Genomic DNA, 20071 nt, shown 5'->3' with positions numbered 1-20071 from the left:
TGAGCCAGCAGCAGACTTTATCAAAAAGCTGTATTTGCCCTGCAGACTTTCACCTTGTTAAAGGCATAGCCATAGTTGTTGGTCAGTAATAGTTTTTTCTAGTCTTCTTTCACATGTCACTGTCACATGGTCAGAGGAACTGATAACATAGAGGACTGAGAATTGAGTTGGAAATGGGGAGAGTCCAACTTGCTCTCAACTTTAAATATTGAACTTGTCATATATCTACAAACTATAGCTCTGTTCAGACCTTTATGTTTCTTTGGTTGTTTTTGGCCTACAAAAATGTTTATTTTTTTAACCATTTCTTTAAAAAATGTTCTATTTTATGTTTCCTTTTTATGAGTTTGGAGCAGTGAGGGTATATTAAAGTGTGCACTCCCTGCATCATTTTGACTAGAAGCCTCACTTTACATGAGGAAGGAAAGCAGGGGGCTGCAGTAATCTTGCAGCAGAAGCTTGAGAGTTCACAGTTCTCCATGTGAGAAGAAGAGTGAATATTTTGTTTTTGCCTTCCCAGCATTCTTTCTTACATTAGGTAACCCCAGCTTTTGCGTGGGGGAACCTCCCCTCCCTTCTGATATCTGTTCGTGTGACTTGAGGCTTGGCTCATTTGACCTTGTAACATCACACTATGTAATACAAGGTCTGGCCACAGTAATTGGTTCAGGGATGAGCAAATAATCCAAGTTGTCCAATGAGATCCCTCCTTGTCATTTTTCTATCGGGAAAGGATTCTATTTTTGTTTTCATATCTCTGATTCCCAAAGTTCTCACCTATAAATCATGTGTTAATAAAAATATCTGTTTCATAGAGAATTGGTGTTTAGGTAAATGATATAAGTGTTGGCTTTGATCATTGCATTGTTACTATGATTTCATATGAAATTTAGAGGAGTGTGAAATCACGCTGGACTGGTTTGGTCTTGGAGGGATTTATATAGAAGGTGGGATTTTAAGTGGATCTTAAAGGATAAGTAGGTGTTCGATGGAGAGGAACACAGAGAAAAGCATCATTTAGAGGTAGAACAACATGGCAGAGGGTGACAAGGGATCGTGCAGAGGTCAGGTGAAAGCTAAATGTGTGTTTGGCAGGAGAGCACATCTGGGAAGCTTGTTGGGCCTGAACTAAAGAGTTAGGATTTGTTTTGCAGGTATTGGGAAACAAGGAAAGCTTTTGGATTAGAAAACATGACCAATGTGGAATGACTTATAATGAAATAACTCTTCCATAGGCAGAGAAAAGTGAGCAACAACCTTACATGTTCCTTCACTGTAACCTCTTGAGGACTTAAAGCCTAAACACAAAACCAAAACACACATAGGAGATGGTCTAGGAACATGAAGGAAGAAAGTGAAGCAGGAAAACACCCCTTTCCCCACTGGACTCAGCTCATGTTTTAGTTTTTGTATATTAACTAATTCAACTTTCCAATGCCCTATCTCTAGGCATTGTACCCCGAGTGTGTGCATGCTTGTGTGTATGTGTGTTTGAGCATTTGCATTACATTTCCATGCAGACTTGTAATCTGTACAAAAATTACAGAGCATAATGACTTAATGAATATGTAATAGTCAGTTGTATCCATATCCCTTTTACTATTCTTTCCTTAAATAATAAATCATTCTGGGGACTCCAGCAAGTATGGGGAAACCAAACCTAGCCTCTTGGAAATATATGAAGACATGGCATCAAATGACTAGACTGGAGCAGTGGTTGTTCCCTTTTGAGGAGAAGTGTATTCTACCCTTTGCTACAGTTGTCATCATTCCCTGTTTTTCCCCAACCCCAAGCCTATGTGTCGGTGGTGCTGGTCATCACACTAGTGCTATTGTTTTGCTCCTGCTCAGTTCCATACATTGATTTTCACCCCCCATTTGGCCTCTGTGGGCATTTAGCTGTGACTCACGGATAAAAGCAATTTTGATTTTTCCTGTTTAAGTTCAATTTTTGTAGGTATTTCTCCCACGTATTCTAAGACAAGCTAAAAAGCAGCATTAATTATCCTAAATACTGAACAGCTGAGGTCAGGCCAACTGTTGGTTGTAACTCATGTATACCACCTTTCTTGACCTGGCTGATTTTGTGCAATTATTGAGAGAGGGGATCCGCCAGGAGTTATTTTCTAGCTGATGGAAGGCCAACAGATGCTGTGAAATCATGCCAACATGTGCCAAGTTGTCACTTTTGCATCCCTGTCTATCAGGGAGTTCATTGTGTAAGTCCCCTGCCTACTCTTATGTCATATTTAGTTGTTCAGATAGATAAAGATCCATGCCCAGATGAACAAATTTTTAGGAAAACAATTTTTACCTAATTGCCTAAACCACATATGAGTGACAAATACTTCTATAGAATTAATGAATAGGTGTTTCAGTCTCCTCCACCCTTATTAAATACTAGCCTTTTCTTTCTACTTGGAACTCCGTTGAATTTGTGGATGAGAAACATTTTCCATATGTAATGAATCCAAGGACTTTTTAACCTATTAGATTTTGTTGCATATGTTGGTCACTCTTTTAAATCTAACCAAGAATCAAATAACCCTGGAATTTGGTACTCCATCATTTAGAATATTTTTATATTTTTAAGTAATATATATACATAGAGAATATTTCTTGATAAGATCAAGAATTGACCAAGGTAATCACAGCCTTTGCCATTCTTGTTTTCATCATTTGCCAAAAAATTTTTCTTAGCTTCCTAGAAACCACATAGAAACCAAATGACTTGGTTTTCTTTCCACTTCTCTAGGCAACAAACCAACTTTTCAGTTTCCATGGACACCCAGTTGAGCAACAGCAGTTAGATCTGTAAAAACTGCTATCTGACTTGGAGTCTGATGGTGATCTACCAATCAGAGTTGGGCTGGCACTTTCAGCGTGACCTCAAAGGGACTGATATGTCTGAGATTGCTCATGAGCATCTGTGACAGTGTCAAGTTACTGTCCCTGGTACTTTATCAGTTTCATAATTGGTGGAGGTTCACAAATTATTAGAATCCTTGTCTTGATAATTGGATAGTTAGAAAGCTCCAAAATAAGGTAGTGAGAATGGTAGTAAAACAAATCTATATGAAACAGATTTACTTTCCACTTGTTTAAGCAAGAGGCTTCATGTAACATGGTTATGTTAGCTCATTTGAGAAATAATACATACTTGGAAATCCTTGTGGAAAGCCCAAAATATACTTGAAATGAGAGAAGCCATAGACTTATGTTTTAGTACATATGAAGGATAGCTTTGAATGTAGGCAGTAACCAGAAAGCCTATTTATTCAGGCTCATCAGAAGTGTAAGAAAAGATTAAGTTGAATTGTCCTGTATCATGTACTCATTCTCCAGGACCTAATCCCTCCTAGTCTAGGATAAAATGAGTGATTATTTGAAAAGATTAACCTGGTTTTCAACTTTTGAATATGTTGCTTTCACTTTTGCTTGCATTGTATAAAATTCTCCATTTCTTAGTTGCTCCAAAATTAACAAATTAAAAATGGATCTTGCAGACCATTAATCAGTGTTGTAAATGTTGAAAAATAAAGTCATTGAAAAATATCGAAAATGATATTTTAATGGGCATTAGGGGACCCAATTCTACCATAAATATGCTAGACCATTTTAGGTATGCCATTTCTTTCCTTTAGAAGATAGTTCTAAATAGTTTCTTCTGCTTTGTAACAGAAGAGAGTGATGGCCAATATTCCTTCTAGTACTAATGCTCTACCACATGAAAAATCAATTTTTAATTCCATATACAACAGAAGCCATGTCATCATCTTGAAAGATCTGGCTCTTCACAGGAATAACCTTTAACTTCATGGCCACAGGAAATTGGATGAAAGAATTGATTTTGTACTTTCCAAAAAGCCTTTAATCATCTCTATTTTTTCTTTGTGCTCTGAAATATAAATACCATGCAAAGTGAATTCCTTGAAGAAAAGAGTATTTCTCAGAGAGCTTTATTTTGGAGTTAATTCTAGTAATTTAAGATAGAAAAATAGGAAAACATACATGAAGACTTCAAAAAATAAGAGATAGTAATAGATGGTAGTTAGTTATCAGAAATCAGGCAAAGCTTTGTGGATGTATACTGAACTAATGATTTGAGGCGATGTATTTTGTCCTTAATAAATCAGAAAAAGAAGAAAGATTTAGTAGAAATGTTACAAAGTTATGATAGTTTCTTGACAGCTCCTTTATTGTGTGAAAAATCTTCCATTTCACTAAAGTAACCTAGGGACATAAGGAAGAAAACACTTTCCAGGTAGAAGTAACACCATGAACAAAGTTTGAGAAGTATAAGACATGGTGTGTGGAGGCAGTGAAAAGAGTCGGTTTAATCTCTTTGGACTATAATGTGTAGAAAGAAGCTAAATCATTCCAAGGTCTGGTGTGGATAATAGAGGCCACTTTAACAATTTTAAGAGAACTGTGGAACAAAATTGTGGAGAAATGTGGAATTGAAATCAAGTGGAAAGAGAGTTACTCAAGAAACTCAAAATATATAATGTTGAGTAAGATCTGGGCTGAAGAGTGTCCAGTGCCTTTGACCATGAGGAGACCTTTGATGTTCCTAGCAAAAATAGTGTGTGGGGTGAACTGGACCACACTGTGATGATTAAGGTGTGAATGGGTAATGAGGAGGAGTGGAGGAGGAAGAGGGGTAATCTGTGTTTCCTGAGAGCTTGGCTCTGAAGGAAGAAAAGGTAGGAAGGAAAGGAAGACTTTATCTAAAGAACATAAAATGGAGGGAGAGCTTCAACTGCAAGAATCTCAAACCGGCTTGGATGCAGAAGGAAAGGAGTCAATAGTGAAGTAAGTACTGAAGATACAGGAAAGAAACAGATACTAGATACTAGGTGCCTACAGATTAGGAGGCAGTGCTGGCCTTAGCTAAGAGGAGTATGTGATTCTCTTACACAAGGCAGTGGGAAGGATCGTGGGTGAAAAAGCAGATAAGCTTGTAAATTGGAGAAAAGAAGGGAATAGAAATCATACCTAATAGATTATTCTCTGGATGACATAAGAAGCAGATCATCTCCTGTGAGTGGGAGAATGTTTTGGGGGTGAAATAGAGTGAGATAAGAAATTTGGGAGAACCAAGATGGAGGCGTAGGTAGACACACTGCGCCTCCTCGCACAACCAGAACTGACAGAAAATCGAATGGCAAGGGGGTCCAACACCAAGGAAACACAAAATAAACATTCATCCAGACTGGTAGGAGGGGCGGAGATGGGCACTGGGGTAGAGAGGACTCGCGTGGCTGTAGCGGGACTGAGACCGGCAGAGTGTGGGCCGAACGGCGCAGGCAGTCTGACCACTAGCGGACCCTGCGGCCCCACATTGGTGCACAGATAAACCGGGTGAAAGGCCGGGAGCGAAGAAGACCGCGCAACCCAGGGCTCCAGTTCGGGGAAATAAAGCCTCAAACCTCTGATTGAAAACGCCCGTGGAGGTTGGGGCGGCAGCAGGAGAAACCCCCAGACTCACAGGAGAGGTCGTTGGAGAGACCCACAGGGGCCTAGAGTATGCACAGGCCCACCCACTTGGGAACCAGCACCAGAGGGTCCCAGTTTGATTGTGGGTATCGGAGTGAAAGATTGAAATCGGGAGGAGAGTGAGGCAGGCTCCATTGCTCCCTCTGGGCCCCTCCCCCACGTACAGCGTCACAGCGCAGCGACCAGCATTACCTCGCCCCAGTGAACACCTAAGGCTCCGCCCCTTAAAGTAACAGAAGCGCCAAGATGGGGGGGGGGGAGGCCCAAATGACAGAACACTTCAAAGCTCCAGAAAAAATACAACTAAGCAACGAAGAGATAGCCAACCTATTGGATGCACAGTTCAAAACACTGGTTATCAATATGCTCACAGACTTGGTTGAATCTGTTCAAAAAACAGATGAAAAAATGAAGCCTATGCTAAGAGAAACAAAGGAAAATGTACAGGGAACCAATAGTGATGAGAAGGAAACTGGGACTCAAATCAACGGTGTGGACCAGAAGGAAGAAACAAACATCCAACCAGAAAAGAATGAAGAAACAAGAACTTGGAAAAATGAGGAGAGGCTTAGGAACCTCCAGGACATCTCGAAACGTTCCAACATCCGAATTATAGGGGTGCCAGAAGGAGAAGAGGAAGAACAAAAAATTGAAAACTTATTTGAACAAATAATGAAGGAGAACTTCCCTAATCTGGCAAAGGAAATAGACTTCCAGGAAGTCCAGGAAGCTCAGAGAGTCCCAAAGAAGCTGGACCCAAGGAGGAACATGCCAAGGCACATCATAATTACATTACCCAAGATTAAATGCAAGGACCTACATCCAGGATTACTCTATCCAGCAAAGCTATCATTTAGAATGGAAGGGAAGATAAAGTGCTTCTCAGATAAGGTCAAGTTAAAGAAGCTCATCATCACCAAGCCCTTATTATATGAAATGTTAAAGGGAGTTACCTAAGAAAAAGAAGATCAAAAATAGGAACAGTAAAAATGACAGCAAACTCACAGTTATTAACGACCACACCTAAAACAAAAACAAGAGCAAACTAGGCAAACAACTAGAACAGGAACAGAACCATAGAGAAGGAGATCACATGGAGGGTTGTCAATAGGGGAGTGGGAGGGGGAGAGGGGGGGAAAGGTACAGAGAATAAGTAGCATAGATGATAGGTGGAAAATAGACAGGGGGAGGGTAAAAATAGTGTAGGAAATGTAGAAGCCAAAGAACTTATAAGTGTGACCCATGGACATGAACTATAGGGGGGAATGTGGGAGGGAGGGGGTGGGCAGGATGGAATGGAGTGGGGGGGAAATAGGACAACTATAATAGCATAATCAATAAATATATTTAAAAAAAAAAGAAATTTGAGGCAGAAATGGGAGAAATGAGCCAGAAGTGATCAAAGACTCATGTCAGGAAGGGTCAAGTCAAGAAACATGTATAAAGGACCCATGGACAAAGACAACTTTGTCCATGGGTCAAAGTTGTGGGGGTAAAATTGAATGTGGGAGAGGGAGGTGGGTAGGGCAGGGTAGAGCAATGGGGGAAAATGGGGACAACTGTAATTGAATAATAATAATAAAAAAGAATTGCTGAGCAGGACTGACCTTGAAGAAGTGGGGAGATTTCTGAGTAAAAGAATAAAGTAATATCATAATTGTTATGACCTTGGGATCTTTGGTCTTTTAGAGAGTGCTTGTAGGAGTTTAAAATGATGGTTTTCCTCTTTAAGAGATATTTGTTTTGGAGCCATCCACCTGATGATTAGGTAAGACTTTTAAATCATCATCATCATCATCATCATCATCATCATCACCACCACCTATTAATTATCTATTGATAAGATTAGTCTTTTATTTCTACTGCAACCTTGAGTGCTTTGAATAGGAATAAGATATGACAGAAGTGTATTATTAAAGAAATAATTTTCTAAGAATTTACATTTTGAAGTATTCTTCTGTGATTGAAAGTCACTACTTCAGGTTAAACCTGATTGAGGATTTGAGAAATCTACCCAACCAACTGAATAAGGACATAAAAAGATGCTCAACATTATTAGTCATCACAGGTATGCAAAATAAAACCACAATGAGATACCACCATGTACCTATTGCAATGTCTAAAATTAAAAACACTGAACATACCAGGTGTTGGCAAAGATATGGAGCAACTGGAACTCTCATGAAAAGCTGGTGGGAATGAAAATGGTTCATACACTTTAGAAAACAGTATGGCAGCTTCTTAGAAACACACACATATCATATGACCGAGACATTGCATCCTCAGATACTATAAACATTTGTGTATAAGTCTTTGTATACATGACCCAAGAAAAAATCATATGGTATACAAAAATACACATAACCTCCATAGCAGTTTTATTTGTGATAGTAAAAATATGGAAACAACAAAAATATCCATCAACAAGTGAATGGATTAATAAATTGGGGTATATCCATACAATGGAATACTACTCGGTAATAAGAGGAAGTAACTGCTAGTTGCACAGCAACATAAATTAATCTCAAAATAATTATGATGAGTGAAAGAAGTCAGACAAAAGAGAGTGCATAGTTTATTATCCCATCTATAAAATAGTCTAGAAAATCCAAACTAATCTATAGTGACAGAAAACAGATCAGTGTTGCCTGGAGATGGGGGTGGTCATGGGGAAGGACAGAGGAAGGGATTACAAAAGAGCACGAGAAAACTCTTTCAGGTGAGGCATGTTCATTATCTTCACTGCGAGTGTGGTTTTACAGTACACTCATAGGTCACAACTTAGCAAATTGTACGCTTTAAATATGTGCAGTGTATTATAAGTTAATAAAGCTGTTACCAAAAGAAATAACATGTATGATCAAAAATTGAATAATAATTTAATCTGTTATTTAACAGTAAATATTTGAACATTGTTTTTTAAAAATCATGTATTTGAAGAGCATTTAATATCATTGGAAAATGTTCATAATATTCAGAGACAAATGCAGTTCTGTTTTATAATGGTTCATTAATATTTTTCAAACATTAAATGAATAATATAGTGTTAAATAAAAAAAGATACAAAAATGCATATATAATTTAATGTGATCCCAATTGTGGTAATTCTCTCACTTGTCTCTCATAACTCAAAGGAAATACTTCAATATGTTAACATTGTTCTCTTTGTGGGGTGTAATGATGTATGATTCTTATTTTCCTTCTTTTGCTTTTGAGATTTTTCTAAAGTTGAACTTTCATTATTGTCACAAGTAGACAAAATCCCAATAAATACTCTTTTAATAGATTCTTTCCTGCGCAGGGAACTCAATGGTGCAAATATATTTAGAAAATGTATCAATCTTTCAGGTGCTGACTGACAATGTATCAACCTGGTGGAGGCACAGTGCATCTCTGCCTGCACATCAAGCACGACGACGTGCTGCCACGGCTGGGGGTGTCAGTGTGAAGTGGTGGACGTGCGAGAAACAGGCTGTTAAACCAGCCCCAGCCTGCAGCTCCTAGAAATGCCTACTTAAAAGTAAGTTTTATGTGGCCTCAGGAATTTGCTTACCTTTCTTGCTTCACCCACTAGCAGTCCCTTGATCAAATGAGGTCAAAGACAAGGAGAATGAATTCCCCGTGCCGCTCCCAGCACAGCTCTGTCAGGAATTGTTCATCAGAGAGGTCCTAATAGAACAAAAGAGCAGTTGTATGTGGGTGTTCCTGTGAAAATAGATAATTCCTTAGTCTTTTGTCCAATCAATAGCGAGCTTTATGCTCCTTTGACTTCTTTCCTCTCCGAGTCAAAAACAAGGCCAGGGTAGATCTAAGCCTATGGGGTGAGGGCAAAGGAGGAAGGATTGTAAAAGTGAGGGTCAAGGTGTCAAGGAGTTCAGAGAACTCTCATGCACAAAGACATGCCTTTATTACTGTCCCCTGATATATGATGGACCTTTGACTTGTGAGACATCTATTCTGCTTTTCTGCCTGTGTGGAGAAAGGCGATGACTAGATGCTGTCTGCAATGAGGTGTGATTGACAGGGGTGTGGGGGTTGTACCAGCTGGGGCCTGAGGGAGATACATTGGTGAGACCCAAGGTAGATTCCATACCCCGCTTTGGCAGGACTTTGGGGGTGTACCTTACGGCCTGATCTATTCCTGTCCAGTAAGATGAAAATTAAAAATAAAATGGAGCTTGAACTTCAGGTGAGCAGGGTTGGAGACGTGGCTCATCTAGGGGGCAGTTTGGAGGCGGAAAATACAGTAGCCCCTCCTTACCTGAGGTTTCACTTTCCATGGTTTCAGTCACCCAAAGTCAACTACAGTCCGAAAATATTAAATGGAAAATTCCAGAAGTAAACAATTCCTAAGTTTTAAATTGCATGTCATTCTGAGAAGCATGAAGAAATCTCCTGCCATCCTACTCAGTCCCACCTAGGATGCGACTCATCCTATTGTCCACTGTATCTATGATGTCCACGCTCCCCACCCATTAGGCACTTCATGGCCATCTGGGTTATCAGATTGACTGTCATGGTATCGCAGTGACTGTGTTCAAGTAATTACTTAATAATGGCCCCAAAGCACAATAGTGGCCATGCTGGCAATTTGAATATGTTAAAGAGAAGTCATAAAGTGACCCTTTGAGTGAAAAGGTGAGTACAGTGCAAGAGGATATTTTGAGACAAAGAGAGAGAGACCATTCCTATAACTTTCATCACAGTATATTGATGTAATTGTCTATTTTATTATTAGTTATTGTAGTTAATCTCTTACTGTGCCAAATTTATAGATTAAGCTTTATCATAGGTATGTACGGATAAGAAAAAACATAGTACAGGGATGAGCAAAACTAGGTTTACAGTTTTGAGTATGTAAAACACAGAGTTTAGTCTTATATCATTGCTTATTAATTATTGTATTATTTTCCATATGAACAACTGTAAACCTACTTTTTCCCATGCCTGTATAAATAGCACTTGGTTCTATCTGTGGACTCAGGCACCCACCGTGGGTGTTGGAACATATACCCCATGGATAAGGGGAGACTACTACAATAGCTCTTCAAGGCTGCAGTAAAAATGGCCTCCCATAAAACGACATTGCCAAAAAATGGGAAAGAAACAGAATGGAAGGAGTGAAAATGTTGAAGAGGCAGAGCCTGAAGGATTTGTAGTGGAAAAAACACAGGCCCCACGTGTAGTGAATGGGAAGGTGGGGTATCTGCTGAAGTGGAAGGTAGTACCGGTGTTGACAGTATTGGGAAGCTGAAGAAAGTTTCTATTGTCCAGAATTTATTAAAACATTGATTAATCCTCAAGGAGCTGGTAAAGAAAAAGATGGTACAAAAGAAAATCTTTATCTCACAGTGAATCTGATGATGGCACACCAAAAAAGAGATGCTGCTGACAGACTGAGGGGTTTTGCCAGAGGTTTGATACTGAACAAATAATTGGTGCCACAGACAGCAATGGAGAATTAATGTTTCCACAGAAATGGAAAGATTGAAATGAGGTAGAGTTGGTGATGGAAAAAGAGGCCAATATAAAGTGTTCTCATTGTACTGGCTTTTTTCTGAAGAGAGACTAATTTGGAATTCTTGTCTAGAAAATTAAGTTCAATAATTGTTTACATTGATATAGATGGATAGATGATTGATAGACATAGATATATAGATAGATAGATAGATTTTATATATATATATATAAAATCTGGGTCTTGGTTTTTTGATTTATTAGTGTGAAAAAACAGCTACATTTTAATGAAAATCAAGTTTGATATATTCCTTTTAAAGTAATATTTGGGAAGTTGGGTTTTCTTCATCTATAGCACTGGTTACATGGAACAAATAAATAAAGTTTTCTTAGTTGCTTCTTTTATCAGAAAAAAATTGATTTCATGGTAAATTATTTCCTTTGTATTAGAGAACAGCTTTTCTAAATGTGGGGGAGTTTCTTCATACTCATTCTTCAGTCGGATTTTGTGTTTAACTCATATGCCTAAGGTCCGTTCTGGGTATTTTTTATTTCTTTATTGGTTGTTTTGTGTGTGTACACATAAAATACATTTGCAAATGTTTTTTTTTCCTGCACTTTCTTCCTTCTCCTCCCATCATTTCACAACCATGGATAAGCCCATGTTTATGCGATATCATCATTCTGAACAACCTAAGACACAGGTGGCAAACATAAGGCCCAAGGGCCGAATCCGGCCCTCCACCTTGTTTTATCCCATTCTACACCTTATTTCTACCCAGCGGCAGCACTGAGCTCTTGCTTAACTGTTAAGGAGTGGTTACATTTGTACAGTCCTAAAATTACTTTAGGCCCTTTGAAGGCAACCAAGAAGCTGATGTGGCCCCCGGTGAAAATGAGTTTGACACCACTGAAATAACTCAGTACAAAATTCCAGCCAAGATGGAGACGTAGGTAGATGCATTTTGCCTCCTTGCACAACCAAAAGAAGGGCAAACAACAAATTTAAAAACAAAAAAGTACCAGAAGTGCCAGAAACTATAACTGTATGGAAGTCCAACAACCAAGGAGTTAAAGAAAAAACATTCATCCAGACAGGTAGGTGGGGTGGAGACAGGCAGCCCGGGCAGAGAGGACGTGAGGCAAGGCAGTGGATGGAGGACCCAGTGGTCCCGAATTTATGAGTGGATAAACCGAGAGGAACAATTGGGGAGTAAGACAGACCGTGCAACCCAGGGTTTCAGTGTGTGGAAATAAAGCCTCAAAGCCTCTGACCGAAAAAACCTGTGGGGATTGCGGGACAGGAGAAACTCCCAGCCCCACAGGAGAGTTTGCTGGAGAGACCCACAGGGTCCTAGAATGTACACAAGCCCACCAACCCAGGAATCAGCACCAGAAATGCCTAATTGGCTTGTGGGTAGCAGGGGAAGTGACAGAAAGTGGGACAAGAGCTGAGCCAGTGGCATTGTTCCCTCTCGGATCCCTTCCCCACATACAGCACCAAACAGAGAAGTGGGCTGCCCCACCCTAGCAAAGACTTAAGTCTCTGCCCCTTACAATGTAACAGGTGTGCCAAGACAAAGAATTATGGCCCAAATGAAAGAACAGCTCAAAACACCTAAAACAGAACTAAACAATGAAGAGATAGCCAACCTAGCAGATGCACAGTTCCAAACACTGGTAATCAGGATACTCACAGAAATGGTGGAGTATGGACACAAAATAAAGAAAGAAGTGAAGGCTATGCAAAGTGAAACGAAGCAAAATGTACAGGGAACCAACAGTGAAGGGAAAGAAACTGGGACTCAAATCAATGATTTGGAGAAGGAAGAAATAAACATTCAACTGGAACAGAATTCAAAATAAGAAATAAGAATTCAAAAAAAATGAGGAGAGGCTTAGGAACCTCTGGGACAACTTTAAATGTTCCAACATCTGAATCATAGAGGTGCCGGAAGAAGAGGAAGAGCAAGAAATCGAAAACTTATTTGAAAAAATAATAATGAAGAACTTCCCCAATCTGGTTAAGGAAATGGACTTTCACGAAGTCCAGGAAGCTCAAAGAGAGTCCCAAAGAAGTTGGACTCAAAGAGAGACTTACCAAGACATATTATAATTAAATCAACCAAGATTAAAGATAAGGAAAGAATCTTAAAAGCAGCAAGAGAAAAGGAGACAATTACCTACACAGGAGTTCCCATAAGCCTATCAGCTGATTTCTCAGAAGAAACCTTGCAGACAAGAAGGGGCTGGAAAGAAGTATTCCAAGTCATGAAAGCCAAGGACCTATATCCAAGATTACTCTATCCAGCAAAGCTATGTTAGAATGGAAGGGCAGATAAAATGCTTCCCAGATAAGGTCAAGTTAAAGGAGTTCATCATCATCACCAAGTCTATTATATGAAATGTTAAAGGGACTTACGTAAGAAAAAGATCAAAACTATGAACAGTAAAATGACAACAAACTCACAACTATCAAAAACTAAACCTAAACCACCCCCCACAAAAACAAACTAAGCAAACAACTAGAACAGGAACAGAATCACAGAAAGGGAGATCACATGGAGGGTTGTCAGAGAGGAGCAAGAAGGGATAAACGGGGGAAAAGGTTTGGGGAATAAGAAGCATAAATGGTGGGTACAAAATAGACAGGGGAAGGTTAAGAATATTATGGGAAATGGAGAAGCCAAAGAACTTATATGTATGACCCATGGACATGAACTAAGGGGCGGAATGCTTGTGGGAGGGAGTTGCAGGGTGGAGGGGAATAAAGGGGAGAAAAAAATGGGACAACTGTAATATCATAATAAATAAAATATACTTTAAAATAATGAAAAAAGAAATGTCAGTTCACATTATATTGAAAATTTTTCTGAAACCTTCATCTTTCAAATCAAATAGATAATTCTGTAATTATTAGACAATTTAAATACAATGGAAACAAATTAAGTCAGACATATTAAAAGCAGCCATGTCAGAATCCATACCTGTATCTACAGTCATATAAATACAAATTTATCTGCAAAACCCCTGATGGGAATATTTTATCGATACCAACAATCTCCCTCCCCTCCCAGATGAGAAAACTAGATAAATCCTCGTGTGTTTTAATTAGTTAAGCAAGACTTAGTTAAACAGACACTTAAAGATTCTTTGTAGTGAAACTTTGCAAGTTGAAATCTCTGTTATATTGACTAAAAGGTCAATGTCTAGGACTTTGCTCATGGAAACCTAATCAGATGGTTAAACATGTTGGCAATTTAAGAAGACCTGCTGGAATAAATGGGTGAACAAACTTTTGTCATCTAAACTATTGATTTGCATGATTTTTCTTTACCCTCGACTCATTCCTTACATATAGCCTCAATCTTTTAAGTATTTGTGTTACTGGTTTAGCAGGAGCCTGGATAAAGAACAACTTTGTAGTACTCAGAATGTTATATACTCTTTATCATAAATACAGTGGTCAATAAATAATTTAATGTTCAGAGAACCAAGATGGCGGCATAGGTAGACACACTGCGTCTCCTCGCACAACCAGAACTGACAGAGAATCGAACAGCAAGGGGGACTGACACCAAGGAAATAGAAAATAAACATTCATCCAGACTGGTAGGAGGGGCGGAGACGGGCACCAGGGTGGAGAGGACTCGCGTGGCTGTGGTGGGACTGAGACTGGCGGACTGTGGGACAAATGTCGCAGGCAGTTGGAGCACTAGCAGACCCTGCGGCCCCACATTTGCACAGATAAACCCAGAGGGCCGGACTCAGAGTGGCGGAGAGTGGGGCAGGCAGAGTGGCGGGTAGCACCCTGAGGCACCACATTCGCCCACAGATAAACCGGACGAACGGCGGGCAGCGAAGCAGACCGCGCAACCCAGGGCTACAGCTTGGGGAAATAAAGCCTCAAACCTCTGATTGAAAGCACCCCTGGGGGTTGGGGTGGCAGCAGGAGAGACTCCCAGCCTCACAGGAGAGGTTGTTGGAGAGACCCACAGGGGCCTAGAGTGTGCACAGGCCCACTTACTCGGGAACCAGCACCAGAGTAGCCCGGTTTCATTGTGGGTATCGGAGTGAAAGATTGAAATCCAGAGGAGAGTGAGGCAGGCACCATTGCTCCCACTCGGCCCCTCCCCCACGTACAGCGTCACAGCGCAGCGACCAGCATTACCTCGCCCCAGTGAACACCTAAGGCTCCGCCCCTTAAAGTAACAGAAGCGCCAAGATGGGGGGGGGGGAAGGCCCAAATGACAGAACACTTCAAAGCTCCAGAAAAAATACAACTAAGCGACGAAGAGATAGCCAACCTATCGGATGCACAGTTCAAAACACTGGTTATCAATATGCTCACAGACTTGGTTGAATCTGTTCGAAAAACAGATGAAAAAATGAAGCCTATGCTAAGAGAAACAAAGGAAAATGTACAGGGAACCAATAGTGATGAGAAGGAAACTGGGATTCAAATCAATGGTATGGACCAGAAGGAAGAAACAAACATCCAACCAGAAAAGAATGAAGAAACAAGAACTTGGAAAAATGAGGAGAGGCTTAGGAACCTCCAGGACATCTCGAAACGTTCCAACATCCGAATTATAGGGGTGCCAGAAGGAGAAGAGGAAGAACAAAAAATTGAAAACTTATTTGAACAAATTATGGAGAACTTCCCCGATCTGGCAAAGGAAATAGACTTCCGGGAAATCCAGGAAGCTCAGAGAGTCCCAAAGAAGCTGGACCCAAGGAGGAACACACCAAAGCACATCATAATTACATTACCCAAGATTAAACGCAAGGACCTACATCCAAGATTAATGTATCCAGCAAAGCTATCATTTAGAATGGAAGGGAAGATAAAGTGCTTCTCAGATAAGGTCAAGTTAAAGGAGTTCATCATCACCAAGCCCTTATTATATGAAATGTTAAAGGGAGTTACCTAAGAAAAAGAAGATCAAAAATAGGAACAGTAAAAATGACAGCAAACTCACAGTTATTAACGACCACACATAAAACAAAAATGAGAGCAAACTAGGCAAACAACTAGAACATGAGGGTTGTCAATAAGGGAGTGGGAGGGGGAGAGGGGGGTAAAGGTACAGAGAATAAGTAGCATAGATGATAGGTGGAAAATAGACAGGGGGAGGGTAAAAGTAGTGTAGGAAATGTAGAAGCCAAAGAACTTATAAGTATGACCCATGGACATTAACTATGGGGGGGGGAATGTGGGAGGGAGGGGGGTGGGCAGGATGGAGTGGGGTGGGGGGGAAATGGGACAACTGTAATAGCATAATCAATAAATATATTTAAAAAATAATTTAATATTAAAAAATACAATAGATATGAAAGCTTCCACTTTTGAAAATTTTTAGTAGCTTAAAACATTTTAGATTTTAATTTCTCCCTTTGTTAATTATTTTAAAGAATTATAAGCAAATACTTGAAAATGTGTTTCTTCAAATGTTCCTGGGATCCATTGCTATGTGAACAATCTCACCCTTTAATTTCTCTGTTTGCAAATTTATCTTCAGATACTTATCTTAAGTGTTCTGCCCACCCACCACCCACCCCTCTTGCCTCAGTTTTCCTGGAATTTTGAGTTGGACCTCTGGTCACTCCATCATAACTCTTCAGACTTCTGGATTTACCCTTGGCGTCTAAACCTCCTCAACTAGATCGTCCTGCCATAGGGTATACCGTCATTGGGTAAAAACTGTGGGAAAGCAGTCTCTACTGCCTGGCTAGAATCAGGGTGGCAAGTTGAATAGGGAGTAAGGAGAGTCCTCTACTTAGGAACAAAGTTTTAGGTATCATCAGCAACAATTATATGTGCTTTCTTTCTTAGAAACATTGTCATACATGTAGATCAGCGATTTCAACCTTTTTCATCTCATTTCACACAAATTAATTACTAAAATTCTGCTGCATACCCCCAAAATTATTAATCTGACAAAAATAGGCATAATTTTGATTGATTTCCAAAAAAATAATAATAGTAATTACCTACCCTTTTTCCTCCAAAGTGACATTTTTAAAAATCATGTGCCTATACTTGTATATGAGGATTTCTGATACAAAGAATTAACTAAACACATGCAAACTTATTATGTGATGTGACAAATAAGATGCAACTCTGTTATATGACCTATATATTTATGGTTCAAGACATGGCACTCACACTGGAGGGTTCTTGTTGTGTTGGCTGTTGTCGTTTTTTAATTTGACAATCTAAGGGAAAAGAGGTCAGTGCCCCTGACTAAATAGTCTGGTGTAGCATGTTTTGAAAATTCTTGCTGCACACCAGTTGAAATTCGCTGATGTAGATTAATTCTAGAATGTTACGATGATGGTGTTTAATGCATTTGTGGTTAAATAAGTTCTAGTGGTTCACCTGTGTTGTGAAATTCTCACAAAGTTGGTACACATGTGTGTATATATATATATAATACTGTATATCTCTTATGTATCTATTTATATTTCTATGCAAATTTTTTGTTGAAATAGTCACTTATTTAACCCGAAATTTTGATTAAGCAGAACATAGTCCCCAATTATGTTTGATAATAGAATTTGCCACATTTAAACTTGAAATAATGAAATGATGTAGAAGAGTTATATGTCCATAAATATGTTTTATTAAATCATGTCACCATAGTATAAGATCTGGTCATTGATCAGAATTCTCTCATTTTAAAACTTTTACCTAACATTCAGTTGAACAATAGCTTACTCAGAGTTCTCTCCACCAGATTATTGCAAAATTATTCAATTTTGTATGGACAGTAATTGTTTCATAAATAATTTAAGTCCTTTCAGTATTTAAAAAAATGTCTTTGTATCTTAGGTGAATTTCACACATTTGTGACTAAGTAATTAGTGAAATTCTGAATGTGTTGTTAATTAAAGTATGCTTTTAAGACAATCCTGAGTATCTGAAGAATGTTCTTGATATATATCAGCATTCAAAAATGAGATACCCATAATTAATTTGAGGAGGGGCTCTTTCTAAAGTCTTCAATTAAAGCATTTAGCAACTCTGAAGTCAAACCTGGGCAATTTAGGTCTTGGGAATCAATTTTAGAATACATTCAAAATGCCATTTTCAACAATTAAACCCTAAAACTTATTTCCAGCAAGAATTTATTAGGGGACGCTTGCCAATAGAACACTGTTCTTGTTAAACATAGTTTTAACCCAGATGAGAAGTTAATACTTACTTTAGTTTTTGAGTTCTGAGGATTACAGATATGTGACATTTATATTCTCTTGCACACACAGAAGGGAAAAAGTCATTTTGAAACAGAAAACTGCTTCATTCCATAAGCATGCCATTAATGCATGATTCAAGATGTCATAGTTGGATGAGATAATCAGATTCCTTAGATGAATCAAGTGAAAGCAGATGCTTTGTTTAGGAATGACTTAGAAACATGTAAATTGAAGACAGTAGATTGAAAGGGAGAAAGGTGGGTGTAAAAGTAAGGATATTACTAAAAAGGCAAAATAACTAAAAATTGTCACTGTGACTTTTGGGCCAAGGAAAAAAAATTATGTTCATTTGTCTTTCAAGGAACTACCCCCAAATGAAAGTACGGTTCAAGTCCTACCAGTAGCAAGCACATGTTTGATACCAACAGATGGACATGCCATCATTTTGAGACTACGCTTTTGAAACCCTTGGGAATCATCATAGAAAGAATGAAGTAACATTCTTTGAAAAATCCCAGTCCAAGAAAGCTTGTCCTTGATAATAATTCATGTTTATAAGGTGCTTTTTATTCAACTCTTAAGACTCTGTATAGATTTTTAAATATGCATGGTCATATATCACTGTCATCATACATCATAGCCCAAATGTTTCAATTCCTTGGACATAAAGCAACTCTTTATTTTGTATGTGAAAATACAATCTCTACCCTTGCCACACAAATTCTCCACAAAATAGCAGCTTCTTATTTATGTTCCTATATTGCTTGTGCCCAGGGATTGTTAATGCAATCTTTTCTTAAAGCAATGCTTTAAAAATTCTTTAAAAACAAAACACCTGTGTTTTCTGGCAGGACAACAATGTGTCAGCCAAAATAGCTTTATTTAATGACTGACTGTGGTTTGCTAGCGCCCCATAATTCATTTCATAATTGGAAAAAAATGTAACATTTGCTGACATCATCTGAGTGCTGATCTGGACCCATTGAACAGGGAATTTTCCAACAAAAATGATTTAATTTTCCACTTTTACAATTCAGGAAGGATTTAGGATTGGGGCATTCATGGAGTCTAGAAACAATTTTCATTTTTAGAATTTTAGCTCAAAATTTGGACAGGAAGGAAGACTGTCCAAACATAGTTTAATTAATAGGCTGAAATTTTATCTATAAAATCGCACTAGCTCTTAGGCATATTGATACCAGTCTGAGATCAAACATACTAAGCCCTGAAGAGAAAACAGTGTTAGAAATTAAAAATCTAATGGGTGAGGAGGTAGAGTTACTATAAGTGCTATTCTGAAAGAGTTTCTTAAACAGGTGACTCTTGCCGACCTGGATCTCCGGTTTATTTGGAAGTTTGCAGTGCATAATAAACACAAATTGCATCGATCATTATCTAAAAGTAATGCACTACCAGTTGTAGTGGTATTATTTGATATTGATAATGTAGTAGGTTCAAAATTTTATACATTGTACTACAAATAAGAGTAAAGGATATCTAGCCTAATCTTTCTTAATTAAAACTCATCTTTGTATCAGAGAGGAAAAAGAAAAACTTATTTTTAATATTGCCATCTTACATTTTTTTGTCTCTTTTCATTTAAACACTGTCTTGGGAATTCCATTTATTCTCTATCTACTTCTTTTGGATACCCTTGCCTCATGATTGGGTCAAACCCTTCTGTCTGTTTACCCTCTACTGGCATCTGAGCAGCTGAAATGGCTGGAAAAAAAATACAGAACTGTTTTTCCTGGTCTCTCTTTTAAGTTCCACAGCCGTGAATCTCACGTGGGCACTCAACATGTCCAGAATCTTGCTCACAGTCTGAGAATTGGGGAAGAGTGTTTTCTCAAAGGAAAACGGAGGTATTCTTATCAGAAGAAAGAAGAAATGTTGGCCAAGCAAAAACAACAGA

General features: G+C 38.8%; 1 pseudogene; it reads left to right on the top strand.

The window, feature by feature from the left end:
- Window positions 1-10563: 10563 nt before the first annotated feature.
- LOC112319786 (chromobox protein homolog 3 pseudogene) lies at window positions 10564-11097 on the top strand (annotated as a pseudogene).
- The last annotated feature ends 8974 nt before the right edge of the window (window positions 11098-20071 follow it).

This window comes from Desmodus rotundus, chromosome 6, assembly GCF_022682495.2.
Source record: "Desmodus rotundus isolate HL8 chromosome 6, HLdesRot8A.1, whole genome shotgun sequence".
NCBI lineage: Eukaryota > Metazoa > Chordata > Mammalia > Chiroptera > Phyllostomidae > Desmodus > Desmodus rotundus.
The sequence above is the reverse complement of the archived record's forward strand: the minus strand, read 5'-3'. Positions and strand labels throughout refer to the sequence as shown.